The sequence below is a fragment of the Myotis daubentonii genome, chromosome X, assembly GCF_963259705.1.
Source record: "Myotis daubentonii chromosome X, mMyoDau2.1, whole genome shotgun sequence".
In the NCBI taxonomy this organism is placed as follows: Eukaryota; Metazoa; Chordata; class Mammalia; order Chiroptera; family Vespertilionidae; genus Myotis; species Myotis daubentonii.
Window position 1 is genome coordinate 73,689,549 of NC_081861.1, and position 15,687 is coordinate 73,705,235.

Consider the following 15,687-nt stretch of genomic DNA (forward strand, 5'->3'; position numbering starts at 1 on the left):
TTGACATAATAAAGCGATTTAAAAAATATATATTATATTGATTTTTTTACAGAGAGGAAGGGAGAGGGATAGAGTTAGAAACATTCATGAGAGAGAAACATCAATCAGCTGCCTCCTGCACACTCCTTACTGGGGATGTGCCCATAACCAAGGTACATGCCCTTGACCAGACTCGAACCTGGGACCCTTGAGTCTGCAGGCTGACGCTCTATCCACTGAGCCAAACCAGTTAGGGCAATAAAGCCATTTTAAAAATGAAGCTAGAGCAGTCATTCCAGGGGAACTGTTTTCCACATCTTGCTTTTTGTACTTTGGAATGTTTGAACTGGGCCAAACTACCATTATCTTAAAAACAGCTGTTTACAAAGCTTATGAGAAAGAAGATATTCTGAAATTGATGATTTATGAAGATAGAATCAGTCACCAACCTTGTATTGCTAAAGAGTAATTCAGCTTTTTAGCACAGATATTTTTTTTCTATTCATGAAATTATTTCCCTTTTTTTTTTTTTTCATAAAAATCCCTTGCCTTCACCTTGTAATCACAACATTATTTGGGTTTCTGTTTGAATTTCTGCTTCCAGATTTGTAATTCTTTTTTTTTTTTTATAACAAATAAATGTTTATTGCCTTTCTTCCTTTGACTTTTCATTTTTAGGTTAACATACTAAGCATCATTGAAATGAACTCACATTCATGGACCTAGAATTGGGTGCAGCACCAATAGAGCACTTTATGTTCACCACTTCCTCAAACTGCCACCCTCTTCAACTGTGAGTCCTCTCATGCTAAGAACTTATTCTATTTGGTTGAGATTATTAGCTTTAGGGAGATTACGAGGGTTTTCCCTTAGGGAATGATTGCCCACCAAGATTGCTTGATTTGGCGCTGGCTTGTGGCTACTGCCTAAAACAGGGGTCTTCAAACTTTTTAAACAGGGGGCCAGTTCACTGTCCCTCAGACCGTTGGAGGGCCGGACTATAGTTTAAAAAAAAACTATGAACAAATTCCTATGCACACAACGGCGGCAAAAACACCTGGCGGGCCAGATAAATGTTTTTGGCGGGCTGCATGTGGCCCGCGGGCCATAGTTTGAGGACCCCTGGCCTAAAAGCTGTAACTGAATGAGAGGTTTCTCTCAAAAGGGGCTTCCCTCAGGACTCTCACACTTGTAAGAGGTTCTCTGAGAGGTAAGCAATTTGCAAGACATTTCCTGGTTGGTGAGTATTTATTACTAGTGACCCTTCACGTGAAATCACAGGAGACCTGGGAGACCCCCCCGCTCCACACCATGGGACTGCTCCGAGTACCGGAGTCCCACCCCGAGTGGCCGGTGCACTGTGGGACAGCCCCGAGTCCTGGAGTGCCGCCCCAATGCCCCACCTCCGGGCCGTGCACAGAGGCTGCTGGGCCCTGCCCCTGCAGCATGCACACGGGGCCAGGAAGACCCTGGCAGAAGCCACGTGGAGTGGCCGCCATCCCTGTCCCCGCTGCCCTGCCCCCCACTGTGCACGCCACCATCTTGTGACAGTGTTATGGTGTGAGGGTCAATTTGCATATTACCTCTTTATTATATAGGATGGTTTTTGCACCTATTCCCCATTCCCTGTCTCTTGAGTCTGTCTTTCATGTATTTTGCAAATGAGAGAGCTTGGTTTTATGACCAATGAAAATACTCTTTTTGGTCTCTGCCACATGGAAAATGCATATACCAGCATGTATTTGGCAGTCAAATTGACTGGAATTCCAGACAGCTGTAGCCAATTGGTTAAAAGCACAGGTAACAACCCTGGTCTTATAACTGGTATCTCCTTGTTTTTGTCTGGCCATGCTAACTCTAAGAAGAATTGTCCTTCTCTGTCTTTTGTGTCATTTGTCATAAGGAGAAAAACCATTTTCTCATCTCATGCTAATTTAAGATTTTAATCTTCTCAAAGTTTTTAAAAAGTCTCTCCCTCAGAAACTCTGGCTTTTTTCATGTTTCCAAACTATAATCTTTCATCTTGTAAATTTCTGTTCTGGGATCAAAAGTACTAAAGAGAATTTAAAATTACAATGGCTACCTTGGGGCTCTTTTGAGCTCCCAAACTTGTATTTTTATGCACCTTAGATTTAAAACCAAACAGAATGAGATGCATACATTAATTAGTATTTTAGAAATATCCAAATAATAAGATGAATCTAAAACTGCCTCTTTACAGAATACTATCTTGATGGTGATTGTGAAAAATTATAAATTAGAAAAGGGTCATTACTCTGATCCTACCATGTCTCCTTCTCAATCCTCTTCTACTAACCAACACCCAAGCACTGCTTCTGTTTCTACCACCCTGCCTCCTTTATCTGTAGCTTCTCTTCCCTCTTCTTCCCCACTCTATTCTCCTCTTGCTGAACTCCCCTTCTACCCCAATAGCCCAAAGTTTATCCTCACCTCAAGCCTCTCTCTCTTCATTCTCTTGTACATACCAACCCACTGCTGATGGCACTGACATTATTGCCCCTATACCTCATGGATAAAAGCTGAATTAAGAACAATAGCTAAGGATTTTTCTAAGGTCTCAGAAAAATCCTACAAGTTTTCAGAGGAATTCAATTCTGTCATTCAAACTTACTATCCTGACTTGTTCAACTCTTATCAATTAATTCAACTCTTTATTAAAAAATATATATTTTATTGATTTTTTACAGAGAGGAAGGAACAGGGATAGTTAGAAACTTTGATGAGAATCGATCAGCTGCCTCCTTCACACCCTCGACTGGGGATGTGCCCGCAACCAAGGTACATGCCCTTGACGAGAATCGAACCTGGGACCCTTCAGTCTGCAGGTCGATGCTCTATCCACTGAGCCAAACCGGTTACGGCAATTAATTCAGCTCATAATAAGTGAAGGCCAAGATCAACACTTGATGACTAAGGTGGGATGGAATAACCCTGGGCAATTTTAACTGACTCCTACCTATCAACTTGTATAAAGATTACATGATGCAATTCTTCTGGAAGCCAATTCCAGCATGTCATAATTGCAAGAGTTTCATTGAAAGGCTGATGGAACTTGGGGACTCAACTAGGGCTGAGTCACATATGTTATCACCTGTTGGGAATGGCTAAAGGCATTTCCCTAAACCTGAAAAGGGATGATTGTTTGCTACCAGACAGCTCAGGGCATCTTAATCTACATGTTATTGCCTCCTACTGGCCAAACACCTGAACAGCTGTAGGCAAATTCTTCTGATAATGGATTCTGTACCTAACCCTACCCTTTGAAGTGTATATCTCCACCTTGCCTTAGGACAATTTGTGTTAATAAATAGCAAGGGGTCCTGAGACAAAGAGAACTTAGTTCCTTTAACTAAGTCTTCTTTGACTCCCTAATGCCTTTCAAAATTATGTTTCGTCTCTGGACTCTTATTTAATTTATGCACAGCCTTTCTCCAGATTTCTGAACCCTCCTTGATGCTGGATCAAGACCATCGGCATTACAATTCCACAAGTCTCCCTTAAATCAATTAATTGGAATAAGATCCAGGCTTGGTCTTTAAAAAAGATTTAACAGGTGTAACCTTTCCAGATAATTCAACCCTCCTACAGTATGTCAATGATCTTTTTTGCTCTCCTTTTAAGAAAGTATGTGAAAAGAGAGTCACCATCTCAAACTATTAGCAACCAAATACCACAAAGTAGCTAAAGAAAAACTTAAATTTTTTCCAGACTTGTCAAATCCCATATTTTTTAAGTGGCATTAACCAATCAATCACTGTAACTCAAGCCTTGCTCACGAGATACTTTTGTTCTAGTACATCTAGAATGTATAGGAATGCAATTGTTTGTAACATTACTGAAGCACAGGAAAAGATAAACCTTTTGAATTGTGTGATTGCCTAAATAACAACAGCTATCAAAAGAAAAAAAAAGACTGTTCCAAAATAAGGCCCTTTTAGGAAACATAAAAAGCTTGTTTCATTATTAGGAATGTGTTACTGATCAATCTTGAAACTCTAGTGTTATGCCCAGATTTCAGGATCCCCAAAAGACCACCAGGGAGCACAGAGTCCAATGCAAAAGCAGAGAGTCATTATTCAAGCTAGCTTGAGCTCCCCATCAGCCACACTCGCCGACGCAGCAGTGGCGGGGGAGGGGGCAGAGAGAGCTAGCTCTGTGGGAAGAGGGGTTTTTAGGGGGGCTGGAGTAAGGGGAGGAGAGAGGACTGTGGGCCCTGCTGATTGGCCAGGTGCAAGTCTGCACGGACTTCCCTTGAGCAGAGAGTTGGGCTTCGGGGAAGAAGCTCCTTGCCGAGCACATGGCCAATGGCTGCTCCCCAAAAATGGAGGTAAGATGGAGAACGTAGCCCTCACCCTTTCATTCCCCCCTTGTCTTGAGACTTACAGGCCCAATCATGGGTTGGTTTGCATTTCTCTGCTAGAGGCCTGTACTGGGTATATAGAACCATCATCTGCACAATCCCTACCCCTTCCTTGACAAACTAAACTAGCCTGCTGATGATGCAGGGGCTTAAAGTCAACAGCATTAGGATGCAAGGTCCGCTGTCTTCTTGAGGGTGATCTGCAGTGGGTGTGTCTGGTTAGAGGTCCCTTTCCACTCAGGCTCCCTGCTGTCCTGGGCACAGAGGAGCTGGGCTTGTGACCTGGCAGAGACAAACTATAACAAATGGTCCAGTGGAAGGGAAAGAAACCATTTTAGTTTTAACAACCTCTATTGAAATAGGATTTTTCTTCTTAAAATTCCTCTATGGCTATCAAAAAGCCAAATCAAGACTAATTTATCTCCTGAACTTTGCATAAACACAACAAGAATGGTAACTGACTACCTTTGCTGGAATTTCATGGTTGAATCTTAAGGTGCCCTGTAGGGCCAGGAAGCCAAGCCATCCAACTGCCATCAGGCCTTCCTGCAGTATCTGCTGAGTTAGGTGAATCCCTCACCTGTAGCAACTCCACCTGAACCCACTCTCTAGGCTTTAAGGCCCATCTAAGTAGCCCTCCTACTCATTGCAGCCCAGAGTGTGTGGGGGTTCCGCAGGGATGCAGAGGCATCCTTATTGCTCCCCTTCTACTCTGACCAACCACCAGTGATGGTAGGGCATGGGCCTGACGCTCCAGCGCCAGCCATCTTCAGAGCTCCCAAGCAGGATATCAGGCTTTCTTCGTAGCATTCTTACTGGCTTTAAGTCTTTAGAGCTCAGACAGGGCTCTTTAAAACATGATACTCCAGTCAAAGGTTTCCATTAATAAAAGCACTATTAGGAACCAGTCTTATTGAATCTATGCAAAGAAATGTATTGCCATGACTTATTAAGCATTGCCAAATTTCAGAGGAATTATATAAGGAGAAAAACATACTGATCTACTCTAAGATTTTCTGATTTTCCTTGCCAATTCCTTTTCATGGATTCTTCAGAGTTATAACAAAACAGTAACTGTTGGATTTCTTTTATCAGTCCCCCCTAAGTACTTTGGCAAAACTATTTACCCTCTGTTTAGGGAGGCAGAATGTACTCTCTCTGGCTTACTGGCCTGTACTTTTAAATTAGCCTTTAAACCTTCTTTCTATGCATAACCATGCCTCAGACCTCCTATTCCAAACAGGCCTTTCCCAGTTTTCTACAGTTGAAGTTTGTACTACCCCTGACATGGGCATGGTCACGCAGGCCTGCCAGACAGTATACAGGCTGCCAACTGTTAACTGTCTCTTAATAGAGACCAAAACCTGATGGGTATTCTTCTTTGCCCAGTTGGGCACCTGCCCTCTTGGCAGCTAGATATCCTTTACTTTTGGGGTTCATTCCATATAGTCCCCTTCCAGGACAGCTAACACATAGCTATAACAATGTCCCTCAGTGTGGGAGACTGGACACTTGTCAGTTATTCCCAAAGACTACCAAGGACTGTAAACAATCACCAGTCCACAGCAACTGCTGGCAGCTACAGCTACATTTAAACCTGTAAGAGAATTGAAGGTTAATACAACATATTAATACAATGAAACATAATATTGGCACCATGGCCGCTTCAGGCAGCTAAATCTTCTGCTACTAAACATGAGATACTAAAGTCTACTTTTGACCTTCCTATATAAGGCAAAATTGTCCTTGTCTCTTTGGAGCCATGTCCATGAAGATGCAGGCATCATCTGAGTCTTTTATACAGTTTTCTGCAGGTTACTGTCAGGGCTAGGCACTGCGGCCAGTTCTTCTTTCTAGAGATAAACACTGTCCAATTTCCTTAAAATGTATTGTGGCACAGGAGAAAGTTGTTTTGCTGTACACAGGTAGCTTGACCCCTATACCACTGGGCCTGGGCCTCTGCCCAGCAAACTGCAGTCTATAAGTTCAATACGCAGCCTCCAGTTTTCCCAACCCAACGAGGCCTTGGCCAGTCTCCGAGCCAGGCTCCCCCTCCCTTGGAGAATCCCAAAGTCCCGATGGCTCCCAGGTCCAGGGAGAGTGCCCTTTTGTGAACCCTGTTTATTAGTTACAGGGCCCAGCTTTCTTGCCTTTCTAGCAGTTATCTTTGTGGCAGAGCAGCAATCAGTATTCCTCCAAGGGAGTTCACTGGAAGGGGATATCAGCCCCTCCTGTGAGCCAGCTGCTTCACCTAGGGTCTCCTGGGGTCCCGGCCGGAGTGTCCCCCAGGAAATCCCAGAAGCTGCTGCCCTCTCGCAGTGGCATGGACTCAAGCAGGTGGTTCAGGAGCTGAGCGGTGACGGTGGCGATGATGGCCTGGCACGTGGATACGAACATGTGCACCTCATGTATGCACTGGATGTAGCCGGCAGCGAAGCTCTTGCCTGCAGCTGCTTGCACCCATGAGCCTTTAGATGCACTGCCAGCAATAGCCCCTGTTCTCTCCACTCTCTCGCTGCTGCCTCTTCTTTCAGGGCTGCAGCGGACAGTTCAGGAATTCAGCCTCCCCTCTTTGACCTGGCTCTCAGGGGCTGAGTCTGCCTAGCAAACAGTTAACTTGAAAAGACTTCTCTCTTGCTTTTCTTAACAAATAATCTTGGAACCTAGCCAGCCTTTATTTTAGCCTTTAAATCTACCCTAGAACTTCAAGATTTCAATTTAATACAGCGAATTTACAACCCAGGTAAGAGCAACTGATAGACAGAAATTTATATTAACTAAGTGGGCTGATTCCCCCTTTAATAGTGAGCAAAAGACTCTGAGAAAAATAATTCTCACAGCTGCCGAGAGGCTATTTGCAGACTATTAAGGGGCCAGCCCAAACGTTCAGCCAAGCGTATCAACAGAAAGTAGAATAAATCAAAGTAGCTTTCTAGTCCCATACAAACAAACTTTGTCCCGACCTCATGGTGATCAGTGAGGAGAGACAGACAAGGGAGGGGGTGACCTTTTTTCACAGATCCTCACTCAGATGCCCGCCTGACCGACGTTGTGGAGCCACACAAAGGAGAGGAGAGGGCACGCCCCCTCCCTCCACACTCACATACTTTCACCAGACATTCATTCAGCAAAGGCATTTAGCTACCACAACACACAATTTTTCCCAATTCAATCAAAACCTTAAACTTTTAGCTGGCAAGTCAAATATTCAGCATTTCTCAATCAGTAACATTTTTAAGAATAAACGTCAAAAATGCAAGACATAATCAACCAACAGATTCAATTCTGTCCTCTAGCAATATTTCAGCATTATTTCACTTCAAAATACCTAGACATAAGTTTTTATCATTTGAATTCAGTAAGCTTCAAGGTCCCAAGTTCCCAGCGGTTCTGGAAAACCACACCCGAGGCTGGCAAGCAGGTTTGGCCCAGCCCTTGAATTTAAAACGACCATAATGCTTAAAGGAGTAGTTTGAGTCTGTCCCATAATTTCCATCCAGTACATCCACAGAAAAAAACACAAACACAGACAACTAAAGGGTCCAAGAGTACAGTCTTCCAACTCCATGGAAGCAAAACCAAAATGACCTTCCGACTCCACAGAAGCCAAACTGAAAGCTAGACGATGGCCATATGCCAACCGGCAGGAGCAACCCGCCTCGTCTCAGATCCTGGAGGGGGATACACGTCCATCTGTGAGGGGAATACACATCCCTTGTGAGGGGAATACATGTCCCTCGTGAAGTGAGCTCACACAGGACAGAACACACAACACACAGACACCTACCTCGGTCAGTCAGACTCTCTGGATCGGGGGTCCCTCGAGGGTCTTGGGGACCCTGGACAAGCCCCCAAATGTTATGCCCAGATTTCAGGATCCCCAAAAGACCACCAGGGAGCGCCAAGTCCAATGCAAAAGCAGAGAGTCTTTATTCAAGCTAGCTTGAGCTCCCCGTCAGCCACACTTGGCGACACAGCGGCGGGGGGGAGGAGGCAGAGAGAGCTAGCTCTGTGGGAAGAGGGGTTTTATAGGGGTGCTGGAGTAATGGGAGGAGAGAGGACTGTGGGTCCTGCCGATTGGCCAGGTGCAAGTCTGTGCGCACTTCCCTTGAGCAGAGGCTTGGGGTTCTGGGAAGAAGCTCCTTGCCAAGCACATGGCCAATGGCTGCTGCCCCAAAATGGAGGTAAGATGGAGGGCATAGCCCTCGCCCTTTCATTTAGGAATTCAGATCTTTAATGTCAACATTGTTTTCAGCATAATTGTTTCATCACTAAATACAGTGGGGCCTTGACTTACGAGTTTAATTCATTCTGAGACCGAGCTCATTAAGGAGCTCATTAACTCAAATTATCTGTGAACTCAATGCAAAAAATCGGCCAAGAGACAGCTGGTATCTCAAAAAACTCGTTAGTAGGGACACTCGTAAGTCAAGGCCCCACTGTACTGTCAATTTTAGTGCTGTCTGTTAGTTTGAAAGTTACAGGGATGAAGGCTTTTATTTACTATTTTTATCATTGTAAACTTTGGCATTGCAGGGTTTTCTTTTTGTATTTCAAATGTTATGCACAAACTGGATTATAGCATAATAAAGAAGATGGCTTTGGAAATATAAAAGCAGGTTGCTGGATAAACCATAGCCATTAGAAAATCTATTTTTGGAAAGAAAAGAGAAGAACATTATATTTTGCTATGACATAAAAATCCATAATTGTATTTTACTTGTACATCTGAGATGTTATATAATTATATTGGTTTTTTTCTTAATTTGGAAGTTCACTGTTAAAGTTTATAGGCACCAACATTTAATTTGATGTTATTCTTTTGATGTTGAGAAAAATTCTTAACACTTTTTAAAACACTGAAAATAAAACGAGGGCTGAAGTGTTTATAAAATTCTCCTGGATTCAAATACAGGAGTTTGAAATCATTCCCTAAAATATAACTGACTACTACTATTTCTAAAATTGAAATATTTCAGTATATGAACAATACATTAATTTAGAACAGCTTCATTTTGGTCTGTAATTAAGGTATTGAGACACTTTGGGTCATTTCAACATTTGTTCAGAATCAGAATTTATATTTGTGTACATTTGTCACATGGAACAATTCTCAAGGTCAAGCTATCCACTAAACCTAACTCTACTTTCAGCTAAAATTAGCTTATAATCTTCTGCTTTATGCACTCTCTATCTCTGTTGTAATGATAAAATGCTATTTTAAGTTAAAATAATATAGATTGGAAATTGAAAGGAGAATATTATTTTTAAGACAAGTACTAACATGTTTTGGAGGGCTGACCTTACAATGTTACTGAGGTCACTAAAAGTCCCAGGCCTATTTTCCACAATAGCCCACCACAACACCCCAAATTCCCAAACTTGAAAAAAAGTTCTTCATTTTAGAAAATCAAGTTTAAATTAATATGTTAATATTCTTGATATATTAAGGTAAATTAGTTTATTTCACTGGCTGCTCAAATTAGGCCATAAGTGAAAGCTCTTGATGACATACAGTTGAGGTCTAGAGGCTATCAGTACTAAATAAGAGGTTAGTATATGTTAGACATGAGCAGAGCTAGGGCAATGTGCCAAGTACAGAAATTTACCAAGGCAGAAGGCTCCAGATGTCTGGGAAAATAAGAACCTTGTGCCCAGGGTAACCTATCCTCCCCTAGCATGTCACTGGTCATGCATTTTGGACCCCTGATCTTTCATATCACTTGTCTGGAGGTTTAGACCCGCTTGACCTTTTCCTCCCTAAGGTTAACATCTAGGCCTCAGTTGTATTTCAGCTCCAGGCCCAGAAAAGCAGAAAAACCAGACCAGTGACCCATGGCTGCCTCAGGACCAGCTACATTGACTAATGACCCACTTCCCTGGCACTGACCAATCAGTGGAGACCATGAACCTGAAAGAGCACTCCTGGAAAGCTGATGGATATTCTGAGACTTTCCCTAAGATTTCCACCTGCAACACAGAGAGAAATATGCTCAGAACAAAGGACCCAACACACATTCTTCCTCCAAGGAGCACACTTGTGCCATTCCCTTATAGGCACGTATCCCCCAACCTCTAAGGGACCCCATGAGACTTGAAACCAGGGGAGCAATGGGCAGTGGTAGTGCGTCCCGGGCTAACTCCCGAACCTGTCTCCAAGGCCCCATTTTTTTCTGATTTCTCAGTGAGTCAAGCAGCCCAGCCTAGGCTTTCCTGTTGCTTCTTCTATCCCTTTCCTTGTTTTACTATCTTAAGTATATTTTTGATGCCATCATGGATCCAACACCCTTTGGCTCAATGATGTGTGATCCTTCCCTTTGGATATCCCCATCTCTTGTCACCTTTTTTTTTAAATAAATTTAATTTTTCTTTAATCACTGTCTGAGATGGCTATGTAACCTGCCCGTGCACCATTGACTTTAACCTTTCAGTAAGTATCTATTTGTGGGTGTCAATTAATATGAAAGATCAAGGTTAATGGAGAAAATAAGAAGACATATGTACTACTATTTGTAATACTTTAAACAATAAAATTAAATTAAAAAAATAAATAAAATTTGAAAGATCACAAAGAAATAAAGAACCCACTCCCATTCATTTCTCATATTGACAAAGGTTGAATATTTCGTCTCTCAGGGTGAAAAAGTACAGTGGTAAGTTCCTGCTGCTGAGTTTAGGCCTTTTGTTGCCTTTGAGCCTTCTGTTTGGTGCCTTGTCCTCTCCTGCCTCAATCCTGTAACCTTCATCACTCTTGGTTTCCAGATGCACTCAAGTAAATGAGGAAGGTTAAGAAAAAGGGGTTTGTGTTCAAGGCTATCATGAAAGAAAATGACAAAATATTTTGTAACAGTTATAATTAATTTAATAGCACTTTAAAATTATATTGTCAATTATAATATTTCTGTTACAGAGCAGTGAAAGCTAGGAAAATTCCAGGTCAAGAGGAATAGGAAGCCCTAACCGGTTTGGCTCAGTGGATAGAGCATCGGCCTGCCGACTGAAGGGTCCCAGGTTCGATTCCGGTCAAGGGCATGTATCTTGGTTGTGGGCACATACCCAGTAGGGAGTGTGCAGGAGGCAGCTGATCGAATGTTTCTCTCTCATCGATGTTTCTAACTCTCTATCCCTCTCCCTTCCTCTCTGTAAAAAATCAATAAAATATATTTAAAAAAAAAAAGAGGAATAGGGAAACTTTGACACAAAAGTTAAAACAAGTGCAAATAGTATGGGAAATTTGAAGCTGCCTTATAAATAGCAATCCATTATCTTCCCCAAATCAAGCACACTTGAGAGCAAATGGTTAAAAGTCTCCCTAACAAGAGAATGCAGAAAAGGAGTGAAGAAGGGAAGGGATAGAAGGGAAGTTTTATTTTATTTTTACTACCTAAGCAGAGAAGCCAGCAGTCTTAAGGCTTGACAAGATAAAATTGCCAGGTGCTGCTCATGAATTCTGGGAAGGCCACAACAAAGTGAAAAGGAGACTTGAGAATTATTCTATACCAAGATATTCAGCAGAAGAGTTTAAAAACCTATAGCCTGGCTGGCGTGTCTCAGCGGTTGACCTATGAACCTGGAGGTCAAAGTTCAATTTCAGGTCAGGGCACATACCTGCGTTCTGGGCTCAATCTCCTGTAGGGGGTGTGCAAGAGGCAGCCGATTAATGATTCTCTCTCATTATCGATGTTTCTATCTCTCTCTCCCTCTCCCTTCCTCTTTCTGAAATCAATAAACACACACACACACACACACACACACACACACAACAAAACAAAACAAACAATAACTTATAGACAGGAGGGTATAAAATGCCTCGAATCCCTACCCAACTTGTTCTTCAGATTAGCTAAGAGCCTGTCTGTGCTTCATAAGCCAGATGTATAGATTTGTTTGCTTCTCTTCTTTAATAAATGTGGATGCGTTAAATGTTTTAATAAATTGGCTTTATCATAACACAACCAGGGTCTCTCATTTAAATTCATTTACATGGGAAGACAAGAATTGAGGTTGGGGACAGTCCTCTCCCTCTGACTCAGGGGGCTGTCTGATAACATCTCTCTGGAATCTGTGAGAGGTGCCTGTCACCTTTCTATGATTTTAGGCAAAAGAGTGAGCTCTGTGTGTGTGTGTGTGTGTGTGTGTGTGTGTGTGATTTATTTAATCTGTAGGGAATGTATTGCTCACTTGTAAATCTGTGACTTCCCTGTGTGCTCACAGCTCATAGATTGTGCCCCTCTGTAGGTTCACTCCTTTAGGGTATACTGGTTCCATTTGGAAAGTTAGATTTACACATTCAGGCTGTGTCTAGATGACAGGAAACAAAAAAATAAAGCATTTTTAAAGCAACAAAAACATATATTGGCAATTGAGATTAAGTATCTTAATCTAATGGTCATCAGGACAATATGATAAACTTTTCCTAATATTAGTTCTTGTGGAAGGTGGAACACACACACATACTTAAGCCCAATATTAATTTTTATAGCAATGTAGCAGGACAAGTAAGTCCTCATTCTTACAAAATATGTGATATATATATATATATATATATATATATATATATATATATATATTCTTAAATCATATACATAATCTTAAATCATCTACATCTAAATATAGATAAATAGCACATACACAATAACCGCTTATTATCTTTTTTAAATTTTATTTATTGATTTTGGATAGAGAGAGTGAGAGGAAGGAAGAGAGAAGAGAAACATCAATTTCTTGTGCAATGGATTTATGCATTCATTGGTTGCTTCTTGTATGTGCCCTGACTGGGAATCAAACCCACAACCTAGGAGTATTAGGATGATGCTCTAACCAATTGAGCTACCTGACCAGGGCCACACTAACCTTTTCTTGAGTTTAATCTTAATATGAAGGAGACCAAATTGGTTTTCCTAAATGGCTAAAGCTTATAATCATCTACTGTTTTCTTAACGGAGAAAAAACATATTTACAACTCTTGGAAGATAATGCAAATTTGATTAATGCATTTCAGTAAGAGTTTTAATTTGTCTAAAAACAATAGCAGAATGACACAAGGGAAATTCATTGGAAACACATGACTCTTCTATTTATATCAATATGTGATGTGAATACTTCTGCAAGTTTGCTCTCAAAGATACACACATATTAATGGAATCAATGTAATGTTAATTTATCATTATATAGAAAATCTTAACTGAGGACAAGTAGGAAATTAATTTGGGGTCACTGACTATTTAAATGCATAGATTAACATCTGCTCTAATTAATTTTTCAATTTTAATTAAATATCTTCTTTTATGTTTTTTATTGCTTAAAGTAATACAAAGGGTATTACATATGTGTCCATTTTGTTCCCCCCCCGCCCTAGACAGTCCCCTAGCCGCCCTTATCCCCCAGTATCTTATGTCCATTGGTTATGCTTATATGCATGCATATGCTTATACTAGGGGCCCGGTGCACGAAATTCGTGCACTGGGTGTGTGTGGGGAGGGGAGTGTCCCTCAGCCCAGCCTGCCCCCTCTCACATACTGGGAGCCCTCAGGCGTTGACCCCATCACCCTCCAATTGCAGGATCGGCCCCTTGCCCAGGCCTGACGCCTCTGACAGAGGCGTCAGGCCTGGGCAGGGGACCCTCATTTCCCCCCATCACTGGTTCTGCCCCCAGCCCAGGCCTGATGCCTCGGCCAGAGGCGTAGACCCCCATCACCCTCCGATCGCCTGATCGGCCCCTTGCCCAGGCCTGACGCCTCCGCCAGAGGTGTCAGGCTTGGACAGGGGACCACCATCTCCCCCTGATCATTGGCTCTGACCCCCGCCCAGGCCTGAGGCCTCTGGCCCAGGAATCATGCCTAGGCAGGGGACCCCCATCTCCCTCTGATTGCTTGCTCCACCCCCCGCCCAAGCCTGACGCCTCTGACCCAGGCTTCAGGCCTGGGCAAGGGGACCATCATATCCCCCCAATCCCTGGCTCCGCCCCCCACCCAGGCCTGATGCCTCGGCCAGAGGAGTTGACCCTCATCACCCTCCGATCACCAACCACCAGATCGGCCCCTTGACCAGGCCTGAGGCCTCTGGCAGAGGTGTCAGGCCTGGGCAGGGGACTCCCAGCTCACCGTGGTTGCAGGCTCCGCCCCTGCCCAGGCCTAATGCTTCTGGCCTAGGCGTCCGGCCAGGGCAGCGGGGACCCGCAGCTGCAGCGGCCCCACAGTCGTGGGCTCTGCTTTAGGCCCAGGCAAGGGACCCCTAGCTCCTGGGACTGCCAGCTTCGACCTTGCCCAGCTCCCATCGCTGGCTCCACCCCTACTTCCTGCTGTCACTGGCCAAGGCGGAAAAGGCACCTGATTCTCCGATCATGGCTTGGGGGCAGGGCAAAGGCGGCCCTGGGGACGCTTTGCCCTGCCCCCCAGCTCTTAGCTCCCCCCTGGGTTTCCAATCACTGTCAGTGGCAGGGGGCTTCTTCCTGTTTTCCCTTTCGCCTCCCTGCATTGTGCCTACATATGCAAATTAACCGCCATCTTGTTGGCAGTTAACTGCCAATCTTAGTTGGCAGTTAACTGCCAATCATAGTTGGCAGTTAATTTGCATATAGCCCTGATTAGCCAATGAAAAGGGTATCGTCGTACGCCAATTACCATTTTTCTCTTTTATTAGATAGGATGCTGCAGTTTGACAATCTGTTTGAGGCAGCTCTGCCTCTGTATCTATTATTGTTCAAAAGTTTATAATGGTCTCTATTATCCACGAATGAGTGAGATCATGTGGTATTTTTCCTTCATTGACTGGCTTATTTCACTTAGCATAATGCTCTCCAGTTCCATCCATGACGTTGCAAATGGTAAGAGTTCCTTCCTTTTAGAGCAGCATAGTATTCCATCGTGTAGATGTACCACAGTTTTCTAATCCATTCATCTACTGATGGGCACTTAGACTGTTTCCAGATCTTAGCTATGGTGAATTGTGCTGCTATGAATATAGGGGTGCATATATCCTTTCTGATTGGTGTTTCTGGTTTCTTGGGATATATTCCTAGAAGTGGGAACACAGGGTCAAATGGGAGTTCCCTTTTTAGTTTTTTGAGGAAACTCCATACTGTCTTCCATAGTGGCTGCACCAGTCTGCATTCCCACCAGCAGTGCACAAGTGATCCTTTTTCTCCACATCCTCTCCAACACTTGAGGTTTGTTGATTTGTTGATGATAGCCAGTCTGACAGGTGTGAGATGGTACCTCATTGTTGTTTTGATTTGCATCTCTCGGATGATTAGTGACTTTGAGCATGTTTTCATATATCTCTTGGCTTTCTGAATGTCCTCTTTTGAAAGGTGTCTATTTAGGTCC